This window comes from Arvicanthis niloticus, chromosome 24 (assembly GCF_011762505.2).
Source record: "Arvicanthis niloticus isolate mArvNil1 chromosome 24, mArvNil1.pat.X, whole genome shotgun sequence".
NCBI lineage: Eukaryota > Metazoa > Chordata > Mammalia > Rodentia > Muridae > Arvicanthis > Arvicanthis niloticus.
This window is the reverse complement of record NC_133432.1, coordinates 42,429,652-42,442,531: the sequence shown is the minus strand read 5'-3', so window position 1 is coordinate 42,442,531 and position 12,880 is coordinate 42,429,652. Positions and strand designations below refer to the sequence as shown.

At 47.5% G+C, this 12,880-nt stretch overlaps 1 protein-coding gene across 2 annotated transcripts in view; it reads left to right on the top strand.

Annotated features, from left to right (window-relative positions):
- The first annotated feature begins 1,560 nt into the window (after positions 1-1,560).
- Positions 1,561-12,880, top strand: part of Mtus2 (microtubule associated scaffold protein 2) — a 352,203-nt gene continuing 340,883 nt past the window's right edge. The window contains exon 1 of one of the 2 annotated variants that reach the window (XM_076923897.1): positions 1,561-2,329. The gene's annotated coding sequence lies outside the window, so the exon portion shown is untranslated. Of the gene's footprint in view, positions 2,644-12,880 lie in introns of both variants that reach the window. The other variant, XM_076923898.1, reaches the window with a different exon arrangement.

The following is a 12,880-nucleotide window of genomic DNA, read 5'->3' as shown; positions in this document are numbered from 1 at the left end:
AAATGCTATCTTGGGAGGGGAGAAAGGAAGATGGCTGCCTAGACTAGCCAGTTATCTAGTTTCAGAGGTTTAATCCATTATCACCATGGTGGGAAACATGGCGACATGCAGGCACCTAGAATCACCTAGGAGATTGGTGACATAACACCTTGGAATTGTCTATGAGGACATCTCCAGAGAGGGTTCTCTGAGAGGGAGGACTTGCCCTCAGTGTATGAATAGCACCATGCTATGGGGCTAGGGACCCTGGCAGAGTTAAAGGAGGAAGGAAGAGAAAGCCAGAAAAATATTGGCATCCTCTTTGTTTTCCTGGCAAATCCCAAGGAGGCACAGTTGTATGCTGTTAGCCGTTTCTGCTCCCACAACCTCAGTGCCTTGCCTTGTGCTGCCCTGGAGACAGGAAGGTACACACTGGCCAAGAGGTATTGGTTTTTTCGGTGATCCTTGCTAGGAGGGCATTCTGATGGCTCAGCAGTGAGATAGGCCGGGGTACCAGCAGGGCGAGGAGACAGGGCTCACTCTGTGCTGGGAAGACAAGCCAGAGAAGAAACGTGTTGAAGAAGCTGGTGCCTGTCGCCTGGAGTGTGAGGCTCAAGGAAGAAGCTAACCAGAGCTTCGGTAGAGGGTTTAATGAACACCGTGAGCTGACAGTGGTGGAAGACTGTCGGTCTGGTCTGGTCTGCTTGTGGGCGGGGGGAGGGATGCGTTCCTGGAGGAGTGGGAGTGGCCTGAGGAAGGAGCTGTAGCCTCAGGACCTCATTCCTTCCACCTAGGAGGCCTTAGGCGGCACCCAAATAGGAAAGTGAAGGGCGCAAAGGAGGCTTTTCTATCTTTCTAGGTTTAAGTCAGGCTGGGGGTTTGTGAGCTAGGGAAGGGAGGGGCAAAGGCTTAAATGAAATGAGCTTAAAGTTTGATTTAGATTGGACTGGACTTTGTAATAACAGCCAGTCAGACCGCTTGTTAACACCCGAAGGTGACAGGAAAAGCGATAAAATGTGCCCTAGATTCTTCCAGAAGAAACGGGAGGCCACCAAGAATAATGTAAAAAGACAGCCGTGTGAAAAGTACTCTTTCATGACTTCCCTTCCCTATATAGACCAGTTAGTCCAAAAATTCAGCTAGTATAAAATGTTGCTCAGCACAGCAGTGCTGGGGTGGGGAGGGAGCCCACTTTCCCACACTCCTGACCCCCAAGAGAAAGCGAGCAAGCGCATCAGCAAGCCCACCCTGCCAGCACCTCGCAGTCATTCTCTGTCAGTCTGTCCCAAATCTTGTGAACCAGAGGCTGCAGAAGCCCTCCGGCTGGGCGTCTTCAAGCTTCCCAGGTGCGCTGCTTTTAGGTGACCTGCGTTCACGTTTACTTCTGAGGAATGCTGTGAATTAAGAACCTGACAAGCTTGCTTTGAGACAAGAGCCTTTCAAGTGGGTAGCCGGCTACGCATTATCCCTAGATTTGGAGTCAGAGGCAGGAGGGTATCTGTGAGTCCCAAGTAAGGTCCTGCCTCAAACAAAAAGACACCCCAACTACCTCCCCCCCCACCCCCCACCCCCCGCCAAACCCGCACACAATCTCACATACAAAACCCTTTCAGAGACCGCTTTAGTCTCCTCAGGCCCCCTACATCCCTTCCAAGTTCTCCTACTGGACCCCAGTTCTTCCCGCTGCACGAAATTAAAAGAGACTGTCTCTTCCGATTGGACCACAGCACATCCCACTCGTGGGAGTCCGGGCTCTAGGTCGGCGACCTCAGGCTGTTTCTCCTTTCTGTGGGGTCTGAGGCTGGATGCTCCGGGCCACTGTGGTCCCGTGAACTGCAGGGTCGTGTCCGGCCGGCAGAGGGCGCTCGGCTCCCCCCACGGGGCTCCGGCCGAGAGGAGGCGCCGGGGCTCGCGAGCATCTCCGGGCGGCCGGGAGGGGGTGCGCGTCTTGGGCCGCTGCAGCCCCGGCTTCTGTCACCGCGGACGGCACCTCACTGGAGGGTGGGCGGGAGCGGCGTCTTTGTCCGGCGAGGCGTCTTCAGCCCGGGCCATCCCTGTGATCGGAGCCGGGCGGCCTGGGCGGTGCCCAGCGGTGAAGTGCGCGGGCGGAGGGTTGGCTGCGGCCACGGCCCCAGGTACCCCGGTGCCCCAAGCTCGCCACCTGCGCCACCTCTGCCTGCGCTCTGTCAAGTTGCAGAAGACCCGGGTGGGTCTGGAGTCTGGACGCGTGGGCGCGTTGCAAACTCCAGCTGCGAAGGAGCTGCGTGCGGAGATAGCCCGGCACGGCCGGGATGCTCCCGGGGGCTGCCCTGGTCTCTCTGCACATCCTTCTTGGCTCCTCCAGACCCAGGTGAGCGACTGCTGTCCGCGCGTCCCGATCCGGCTGGAGACAGGTGCAGAGCGGGGCGGAGGCGGTGCCTTTTGCTGGCTTCTCTGGCATCTGAGCGCCCGCTCCCCGCTGCCCACATCCTCTGCTCCGCCGGAGAGAGGCTGCAGCCCACTCGCACCTTCCGGGGATGCCAGGTTGAGCACGGTGTTTCAGAGGCGACAGCGGGTTAGCCTAAGCGAGCTTCCACCCCTCTCCACCCCCAGCTCGGGATAATTCGGTCCGTCTCTTCGTCTTAATTTAGCACCGATGTGTTATTTCCTTGGAGCTCTAGAATGGTAAGGCTTGCTCCATCCATTTTCCAACCCCCTTCATTCTGAGTCTGTGCAGGGAAAGGAACTACAGGCTTGCAAGTGATGTTACTACCGTTCTATTTTAAATACAAACACCCAGAGAAGTACGCTTGGCGGCGTGCCAGAGGCGCCTGCACTCTTTGTTATGTAAGTGCTTCACAGGAATATTTGCTGGTTGGTAAAGTTAGGAGCGGTTACCAGAGAACGGAAGAGCGCAGGAAGTCAGAGCCATAATTTCTGTCTTAGCTCAAAACTTTCCTTCAGGATAAGCATGCGATGGCTTCGATATCATTTAAAGGCGACGCGAGGTCCTTTCAAAAGAAAAAAAATCATACGGTAGATTCTCAAGCGTTAAGACGCAAAACAGTTTTTATGAAGTCTGTTATGAAAACCAGTGGGACGTCTCTGACAAGAAATAGGTGGGAAGTGATTTAAAGAAATAGATCCCAGTCAGGTAGCCCTTTTGGCTTTTAAACCGTTAGGTAATTTTATTTTGCTGTCACGTGGACATGGCTAATTGTGAGTTGACAGTTATTAAAGATCTCTGCTCACACGTACGTGTCAGGTACAAAGATGTAAGCAGAAAGCACCAGATACGCATTCTCTTCTTACTGGTTTCTGGTGATGGCGTTTGTTATGTGTATGGCTTTCTGGTGCTTGACATGTGTAGTCAGGGATGAGACTGTTGGTGGGCATCACTTCGTGCTTCCTTTAGTCTCCGTGCAACATAAGGTGTGGCTCCGTGGGCTCGAGGTACCCCAGCCATGCAGGTGGCAAACGGAGAGAAACTTGTGTTGGACCAGAGAGAAGCGAATAGACTTTAGCCCGGGGCTCTCTTCATCTAAGTAATTTTCCTGCTTGTTTTTCTTGCAAAGAAACGCTGTGTGTACCAAGGAACCCTTAGTTCTACAGAGAGTACACATGGGAATCTTAGTGGGGTACAGTGCGTTGTGCAGAGAAAACCCTGAAAGTTAAGTAGTCTTGGGGAGAGGGAGCATCTTTTTGTTTGCATGATTAAAAAAAATCAAGTTTCATCAAGGATTATTTTTCTCATTGAATGGACGTTTTCATGTGCAAACTAGTCAACCGGGTGCACAAAAGCCTTTTCGGTATTTTTAAGGGCAGAGGGAAAGCTGGCATATTTTATAAGCCCACAGTTCCACACCTTGGGGTGGGCCTACTGAGGCTTTGTGGGAGCTTATGTAAGAGCCACTACGGTGCTTTTGGTACTCCGTTAAACTCCCTGCTTTGGCTATTACATAATTGACATGGAACTAGGCTGTCAGAGCTAAAATCGTGGGGGAGGATTATAAAAACCCAGGCTCATGTGGATGCACACAACACACACACACACACACACACACACACACACACACACACACACACACGGGGCTTTATAATGAATTGCTGATGCCAAATTAGAGGGAGCAGCAGGGATGGTCGTTTGTGAACGGGAGATAAGAACTGTGTCAGGAGGATGGCTGGAATAGATAACTATTATGTTTAGCAATTTTCTAGGGATCTCAAGGCTGGCTGGAAACTACTGCAGTCCATTGCATGCTGGCTGAGATGCAGAGCCTGGGAATCCTGGGCTTCTGGTTCCTCACTTGGACTTACTTTGGGAGGCCCTGGGAGGAGCACTGGCCATGTATTTACTTATGTGGTTTTGTAGTTTTGGATTCTTTGTTAAATAGGAAGGATTTTCCTTGCTACCCTCCCAGCCCCCAATTATATAAGTCCAAGTTTCTATGAATCTTGAATCCGTTCCATTTTCTGTTATGTTTAAATGTTACCTTATAAAATAGCCTTTTCTTTTTTAAATTTTATTTATTTGATTATTTTATGTATATGAGTACACTGTAGCTGTCTTCAGACGCACCAGAAGAGGGCATCTGATCCCTTTACGGATGGCAGTAAACCACCATGTGCTTGCTGGGGATTGAGCGCAGGACCTCTGGAAGAGCAGTCAGTGCTATTAACCCCTGAGCCATCTTTCTGGCCCAGCCTTTTTTTTTTTTTTTTTTTTTTTTTTTTTTTAATTATTTTATGTGTGTGTTTGCCTGAATGTGTGTATCATATGCATGCAGTAACCCTGGTGGTCAGAAGAGGGCATCAGATCTCTCTGGTGGAGATACAAGTGGCTGTGAGCTACCTTGTGAGTGCTGGGAATCGAGCCCAGGTCCTCTAGAAGAGCAGCTGTGATGTTAACTGTTGCGCTGTCTTCCCAGTCCTCCACCCCCAAACCTCATAGAGCTACTCGAATCATACAGATTTCTGAAGACCAGATCCATGTTTGTTATCTCTCAGGACCTCTTTTTGGATCTGAGTATGATCTGAAAAACAAACAAACAAACACCCCCCCTCAAAAAAAAAAAACAAAAAAAAAAAACAAACCATCACCAGGAAAGGGTATGTGTCGAAAGTAGGCTGCAGCCCATCTCCATCTCAGAGGCAGGTTGCCAAGAGAGAAGGAAGAAAAAAACAAAACAACTCTGAGATATTCATTAAAATATGTTAATGGGAACAGAGAGCCCCGGCTCTGTTGGAGACCTTCCTGTACAAACTCTTTAGTATCTATCTCAAGTAGGAATTTCAAATAGTGAACGACGAAACCCAGGGCTTGGGAAATAACCCACAAGAAGCAAAGTATGTTGGGAAGGACCGGTTGAGGCACGAGACTGTCTAATTAGCAGTCTTATCAGTGGGTAAGAGCCTTTAAACCATGCTTGAGAGGGAGTTGTTACTCTGTAACAACTCTTTGCTGAGGAAGGGCTCCTTTTTCTCACCAGACTTCTACTTTCTGTTGGAAGTTGAATGTCTTCAGACAGTCTCTTTTGACTCTTCCTGCCACAGCACTTGATACTCATATATCACCGTCTGCCATCAGTTACCTGATATTTATTATCTATCCATCAGCTGTCGTCCAGTATCCACAATTGATTATCCATCCATTTATAAAGATGCTGTCCTTCACCAAACGCACCAGGCTCCCCTTAAGAGCCCTGTCCTCAACTGGGGCTTGACATTGGCCTAGAAGATCTGCACCCTCAGCATGAATGATTTTGTTCTTCCATCCCCTAGCTATGAGACTTGATCGCTCTCTAACACAGCATGTAGTGGGCGTGGAACGACCGGCAAAGACTCTGGCTTGATTTCCTTTTGTTACATCATTTATTTAAAAGGTGAAACAAAACCTTAACATTGTAAATTATCTCTCCATCACTTTGTGATGCAAACCTGTCTCTACCACCCAGGGATGCTTTTTCTCAGAGATCTTTTGAAATGTGTTCACTAGGAAGGACAAGGCTCCGTCTCCCAAGGCTCTGTATCCTGTCTCTGCAGAAGGATACGACCTAACCACGGTGATGCTAGCCTGCAGACAGAACCCCCAATCACAGACATTGAATATTGCCTTATTTTTGTATATTACTACACCTATGACTTTGACCCCACACTCATGGACAGGAGTTAAGGTCAAGTAGTAGTACTCGTTGTTGTTCTTCTTCTTCCTCCTCTTCCTCTCTTCTTTCTTCTCTCCCCTCCTCCTCCACCCCTCTCCTCCCCCTCTCCTCCTCCTCCTCCTCTTTGAGACAGGGTTTCACTGTGTAGCCCTGGTTATCCTGGAATGCCCTCTGTAGAGCAGGCTGGCTTAGAACTCAGGTCCACCTGTCTCTGCCTCCTGAGTGCTGGGATGAAAGGTGTGCGCCATTACCTTGTCAAGTTTAAGCTCTATAAGTTCTCTCCTCTCATCCTGAATAAAATCTGTGCTTACTGCAACTTGGTGTCTGGATTAAAAAATGCAATCACTGTCATATAGTGTTCTAGGCACTAGGGTATACATAGTGAAGAAAATGGAAAAACACAGCACCCTTAAAGAATCAGATGAACTTAAGTAAAATGTCGGACGGATTAGGTGCAATAAGTCAGATGGAGAAGTAGTTTGGAGGAGAGAATCACTATTTCTAGTTGTATGGTCAGGGAAAGCTCACTGAAGGGATATAGAGCTGACCCTCAAGGGTTCCTGGCAAGGGAGGAGCCCATGGGGCCCCCTGAGCACAGAGGGCAGCTGATACCTGGAAGCCAGGGCTAGGGACAGGCCTGGAATTTCTCATGTTAACATCATAGTGAAGAGGCAGCTGCTTGTTCTCTGGGGTTGAATGCGTGCTAGCATTGCCCCTGCAGGGCTTATCAGTTGATGTTAGAGTGACAGGTTGAACCAAGCTTTCTCAGGGCATCAGAAACCTAGTCTGGACCACTGAGTAGGAAGAGACGTTGTATGGCCTCACTGGGAATCATCCTGGGCTGTTTTAGGAAGAGGCCAGCAGGAAAGTTTCATGGCCACCTTAGGAATGTATTGAGTTGTGGTGGAGAACCACAAAGTTCATCCTTGAGGAAGATTTCAATAGCTAGAGAAAAGGAGCCAGAGAAAAGCCCACATGAAGGCAGCCTGGCTGTCCGATGTGAGGGAGAGAGGAAGGGTGTGGCAGTGAGCATCCTGGACATTCAGACCTTGCATCCCATGGCTCGGACAAATGGTTGTGTGTATGTGTGCACTTGGACCCAGACTTTCATAGATCCTTTAGCCCAGAAGGTAGAGAAGCCCCTGAAGGAGCGGTAGCTAGGAACTGGCTGCTGTTTTATATGTCCTTTCTGGGCACAGAGGCTGAGCTTAGGGTGTAGAACAAAGTCTAGGCTAAATGCTTACTTTGAAAAGACCTTGGCTTGTAACCATGTTTTATCCCAGGCTCGCAGGGAGATGCCTCCTGTGTGGAGGTTCTTTGGTGGAAGGAATCTCATAACGGCTTTGATGAGCACGTGCAGGTGACAGTTATGGGCGGCTGCTGAGTCTGTTGCTGTATCTTGTGTTGCTTTGTAAACTTGGGAGATGCAGGATTTAAGGTCATTTCTGGCTTTCTTGGTTCTTTCAGCTGTCGTGAATGGGCCATTACAACAGATCGATCTGTATGCATCATGTAAAATTCAAATGGATTGTGAAATAGATTTAAGATTTAAGATCACAGCTGGGCATAGTGGCCTTTAACCCCAGCTCTCGGGAGGTAGAGGCAGGTGGATCTCTGTGAGTTTGAGGCTAGCCTGGTCCATATAGCAAGTTTCAGGGCAGCCAGGGCTACATAAAGAGACTCAGTGGGATTACATTCCCGGGCACTTGACAGGCTATTAGCTACTTAAGCCTTCTTGAGTGGTTTTCTCAGTCAACAGTTGTCTTATCTTCTGCTAAGTACATAGAAAACAAATACTTAAATGAACGAATAAGGCAAGCGACTAATGTCTGGGTCTCTTATTTTTATTTTCTGTTTTGTTACCAGAGTGTGTTTTAGTTGGGAAGAGAGGAGCCAGTTAGTGCAGTCTGCTGATACAGTGCTGGCTTCCTGTTTCGAAAGAACAGTTATTTTCTTTTAGGATAATGAATGGCCCTTGTCTTGGACAGGGCATCTTGATGGCACTTCAGTGCTTCTCCATGTTTGTCTTGTGCCCTTTCTGGATCTACAGCCCCACTGAAACAGCAGATTCAGCTCCTAGATTGTGTGTAGGAAGTAAGGGGTCAGCCCAGTGTGATGACTGGTTTGTATTGGAGCTGGGAAGGCTGAGCCTCCTGCAGACAGAAGAGGCCAGCAAGGAGTATGAGCTACAGCTGCCCAGAAGCAAGTTGAGATTGATGCAATGATTTTCTTTGATACAGTGATTTTGGGTGCTTTCTACAAGCACAGGGGAGACAGCACAGAGCATAGAACCACGGATTACAGGAAATGACAACAGAGGCAAACAGTGGGAAACCTAAGTCCCCACACTTTGCCAGATGGCTGCTGGAAAGTACTAATCCCAAACACAATATGAACACGGTCTCTGTGAAATGACTGGAGAAGTAATCTCAAACTACCAGAATTAATTAATTGTCTCTGCATTGAACGGTTTGAAATTACTCATGCAAAATACCTTCTCATCACAGACAATCTTTTTATTACACACACAGATGGGAACTTGTCACATATGCCCAAACCATTTTTAGTTCCTAATTATTTTAAAAGTTATTTATTTATTTATTTTATGTGTATATGTATGTTTTGCTTGCACGTATAGTTGTGCACTGTACTTGTAGGTGCCCGTGGAGGCCAGAAGAGGGCGTCAGATCCCCCCTGGAACTGGAGTTACAGATGGCTGTGAGCTGCCTTGCGGATGCTGGGAATTGAACCTGGGTCCTCTGGAAGAGCAGCCAGTGCTCTTTACCACTGAGCCATCTCTCTAGCTCCTATGAAGTTATTTTAATATTCTGGCTTTGGTCTTCAAACTTCAAACTGAAAAGCTTCTGCTAGGTTTTAGGATTATAATTCTGAGAAGAACTTACTATCCTGCAGTGAACTGTGCATGTGAATTAGAGCTGATATTTCAGTTTACGGGGTTAAGAACAGAAGAGCAGAAATCCCCACCCCTCGCCCCCAAGCTTCCCTTTATCATAGTGTCATTCTGGAGCCTAATACTTGAGCCCAGCATCTTAGGGGATGTTATAAGACCTCTTCTCAAAACAGCTCCTCCCCCAACAACAGACCCTCAAATGGTAGATCTTATAATGTGTACAATATATAACATTAAAATTATTCTGAAAAAAAAAAACATTTTCATCGCTGAGTGTGCTAGTTTTCTGTTGCTATAACAAAATACCAGAGTCTGGATGTTTACGGGAGTATCCAACCCATTGCTTGTAGCCGGCTGCATGTGGCCCCTTCTGGCTATGAATATGGGATATGGCTTGACAATGTATAGGCCAATGTATAAGGTACCAAGACTTATTTATTGTAACTTGATTGTTGTTCTAAAGCATAAACTTTGCAGGTGACTTTGTGACTCGAAATCAAAGGGTTGGACATTCCTGGAATAAAAAGGGCTAACTAATTATTTTTCCATTTATTTTTTAAGTGTGTGTGTGTGTGTGTGTGTGTGTGTGTGTGTAACAATAGTTACTAAAGAAGGGATTTGGGGAGGAGTGGGGGAGGCATGGAAGAGCTGGAGGGTGAAGAGTGAGATAGAAAAGATACAATGCAGTAGTCATGTATGAAATTCTCAAAAAAGTGAAAACAGAAGAAACCCAAACAACTTATAAGACACACACAGCTGAGAATGAGTGTACCTGTATAGTCATCCTACCCAGTACAATATTGTGAGCCACATACGTACTGCTTTCTGGTATTTGCATTGAAGAGTAAAACCAAACAGAATTAGTGACAATGCATTTCATTTAATCTAATCTGTCTGCAGTATGGTAATTTCCCCAAGTTAGTTTTCCCAGGCACACATGCAGAGGCCAGAAGACAACCTGTGGAGTCAGCTGGGTTCCAGAGGTAGAACTCACTTCTACCTACTGTGCCATCTCACAACCCCCAAATCCTTCATTTTATTTTATTGTTTGGTTTTTTGAGACAGGGTTTCTCTGCACAGCCCTGGCTGTCCTGGGTCTTGCCCTGCAAACTAGGCTGTCCTGGAACTCAGATCCTGGAACTCAGAGATCTGGGTGCCTCAGCCTTCTGAGTGCTGGGACTAAAGGGGTGTGCCACCACATCCAGTTCAGAATCCTGCATTTGTTTTTTGTTTTTCGAGACAGAGTTACTTTGTGCAGACCTGGCTGTCCTGGGACTCACTCTGTAGACCAGGCTGGCCTCGAACTCAGAAATCTGCCTGCCTCTGCACCACGACTGCTCGGCACACAGCATTCTTCTTAAGACATTTACTCATGTTCTTTCTGGAAAAGCACACAACTTGCTGCTGTGGTGAGACATCCATAACAAGACAAGTATGACAAGAAGTCCTCTTTTGTCCAGTGGAGGAAGCTGTGAGTCCTGCCTGGGTTAGGCTGAGGTGGACAGGAAGGGCTTTGCTAAGGCTGTGCTCAGGAAGATGAAGGGCTGGGCACTTTGGGAGACACCAGGAGGGAAGGCAGGGGTGTGTGCAGAATCGATGCTAGCATGTGCCCAGCAGATTGGTTCACTTGGAGCAGACGTATGAGTGGCTTGCCTAGGGAGTCAGGTGGCTGAGCTGGAGCTGGAGGCTGAGCTGTGGGAATGTGACTTGGATGCTCTTCCTTGTTAGCAGGCTATGGGAAGCCCTGCGGTGGGGTTTGTGTTCTAGCTTCAGCATGCAGACAAGTCATTGACTTTTTTTTAAATTTCCCTTCAGTCTTCTGTATTGAGATCCCAGAGGTCATTATGAAGATTAAAGGAGCTAGCAGTGGTCCCATCTATGACTCCCATGACTGTATAGACCATCTCCCCAGTAGATTCCATACACTAAATTCATAGTGCTTCTTCAATATGGCTGCACTCTAGTGCAGTCAGAGAACATTCTTAAGAGTATACATCCGTAGGGCATCAGGATCAACCTTGGGGTTGGTATTTAGGAATTACGTCAGTGTTCTGTGTGTAGATACCTGGTTTTTATTGTTTCCCAATGTTCAAAGTCTGTCTCCTGAGCCGTTTTGTATCTGAGGCCCAGGGAGTTACACCAGCTTCCATGTTCTGTTGTTAGCAATGGTCTAGGGACTCCACTCCGGCCACAGTGGTCATTCCCTATGCTCCAGGGTTTCTCTGTGTGAGGTTGACCAGTTGCTTCTTGGCCAGTCTGTGGTCCTGCACAACATGGCCTCATTCAGTCTGGCTTTCATTCGTGCATGCGTAATCTTCATGGACCTGCTAGGACACATTAACTCCATTCAAAGTCTTACATGCATGTTTCCATCGGTGAGCCCCAGGCATCGGCCTGTTTCCCCAGTGTAGGCATCACAACCACACCTAGCTTTTCATGAAGTTGATGGGGATTGAACTCAGGTCCTATTGCTCTGTGTGGTGAGCCCTTTGCCTGTTTCCTTATTAGCGAACCATTGCCTCCTGTCTCTTCTTTACTGTGGGTTCCATGATCCCAAATGGTCAGGGCTGCTTAGTTTTCAGTAGCTCTGTGTGGCCACTAATACCATTATTAGCAACACGTGTTTTTCTCTGATTGCTAAGGCTTCCCCTCAACGATCGCCCTCACTGACACACTTTGAGCTTTGTGGCGGTCAGTGTAGGTCACAATGTCTGTTTTTAAGGTGCAGTCACTATGGGGAACCTGCAGCCAGGGTGCCTCTGAATGCCACTTTTCCATCGCATCTCTCTTAACGACCCCTGATACGCTTTGAGAAGTCTGATTAGTTATGAGGGAAATGATTGGTTTCCCCTAGCTTGTCAGCTTGGACTCTTTCTTTAGTAGAGTTCCAGTGGCGATTTTGACGTCACATTTTGATTTTATATTTCATCCCTATGCTTAGAAAATAGGGACATAGAACAGGTGACTGGTACTCAAGAGATCAATATGCTTATTTGGTAGGAGGGTGCTCGTCCATGAACACAGAGCGAAAGTAAACCAAGTAAAACTGAAGGGCTGGCAGGAGGCTGCTGTTTTAATGGGTTTCCTGGTGGGAGGGAAACGTTTTTTCACCCTTTCCTGTTCCCACTCAGAAAGAAACACGTTTTTGAACATGTGAATTTTTGGTACTGAGGGAGTCACATGACTGCTCTTTCATTGGCTTTTCCTCCCAACCGCACTGTGCAAACTATGAATTATGTCAAGGGTGGTGTGGCTGTGGGGGTGTTGTGGTAGGCTCTTAAGATGGATGGGTTATTAATATATTTATCAGACAGGAGTGGATTCTTTCCATTCTGTCTGGGCTTGGCTTTGAACTTGCGTAATTTCCTCAGTGTGGTGTGTGTGCTTCCCATCTGGGAACCTGCCTCCTGTTTCTACCCTGTCTCTAGCTCGGACATCCATCCTCAGCCAGGCTCTTTTTGTCCCCTCCTGCCTCCCCCCCATGCCTGTGATCCTGGCCACAGCTTTGCTTTTAGAGAGACCCCCTGCAGTGGAAGAGGAGCCTGGGAAGGCATTGCCGGTTGCTGAGGATGGAAAGAAAGAACTGAGATGCAGCTCAGACACCTCCAGATTTGGAGAGAATGCAGTTATTATCTTTTGGGCACCAAGGGTAATGAGTTCAGTACTAGACTGTTGACATAGAAGAAATTGATTGATGTTAAATAATAAATAGTTTTGAATGTTTAATTGTTTATAATAATCCCCCAATCTCGTCCCTCTTTTTTTTTTTTTCAGAAAAAATTTGAATTTTCCATTTGTTTCCCAGGTGAAAATGGTTGAATATTGAATGTTGTGCCTGTCCCTCAACCCA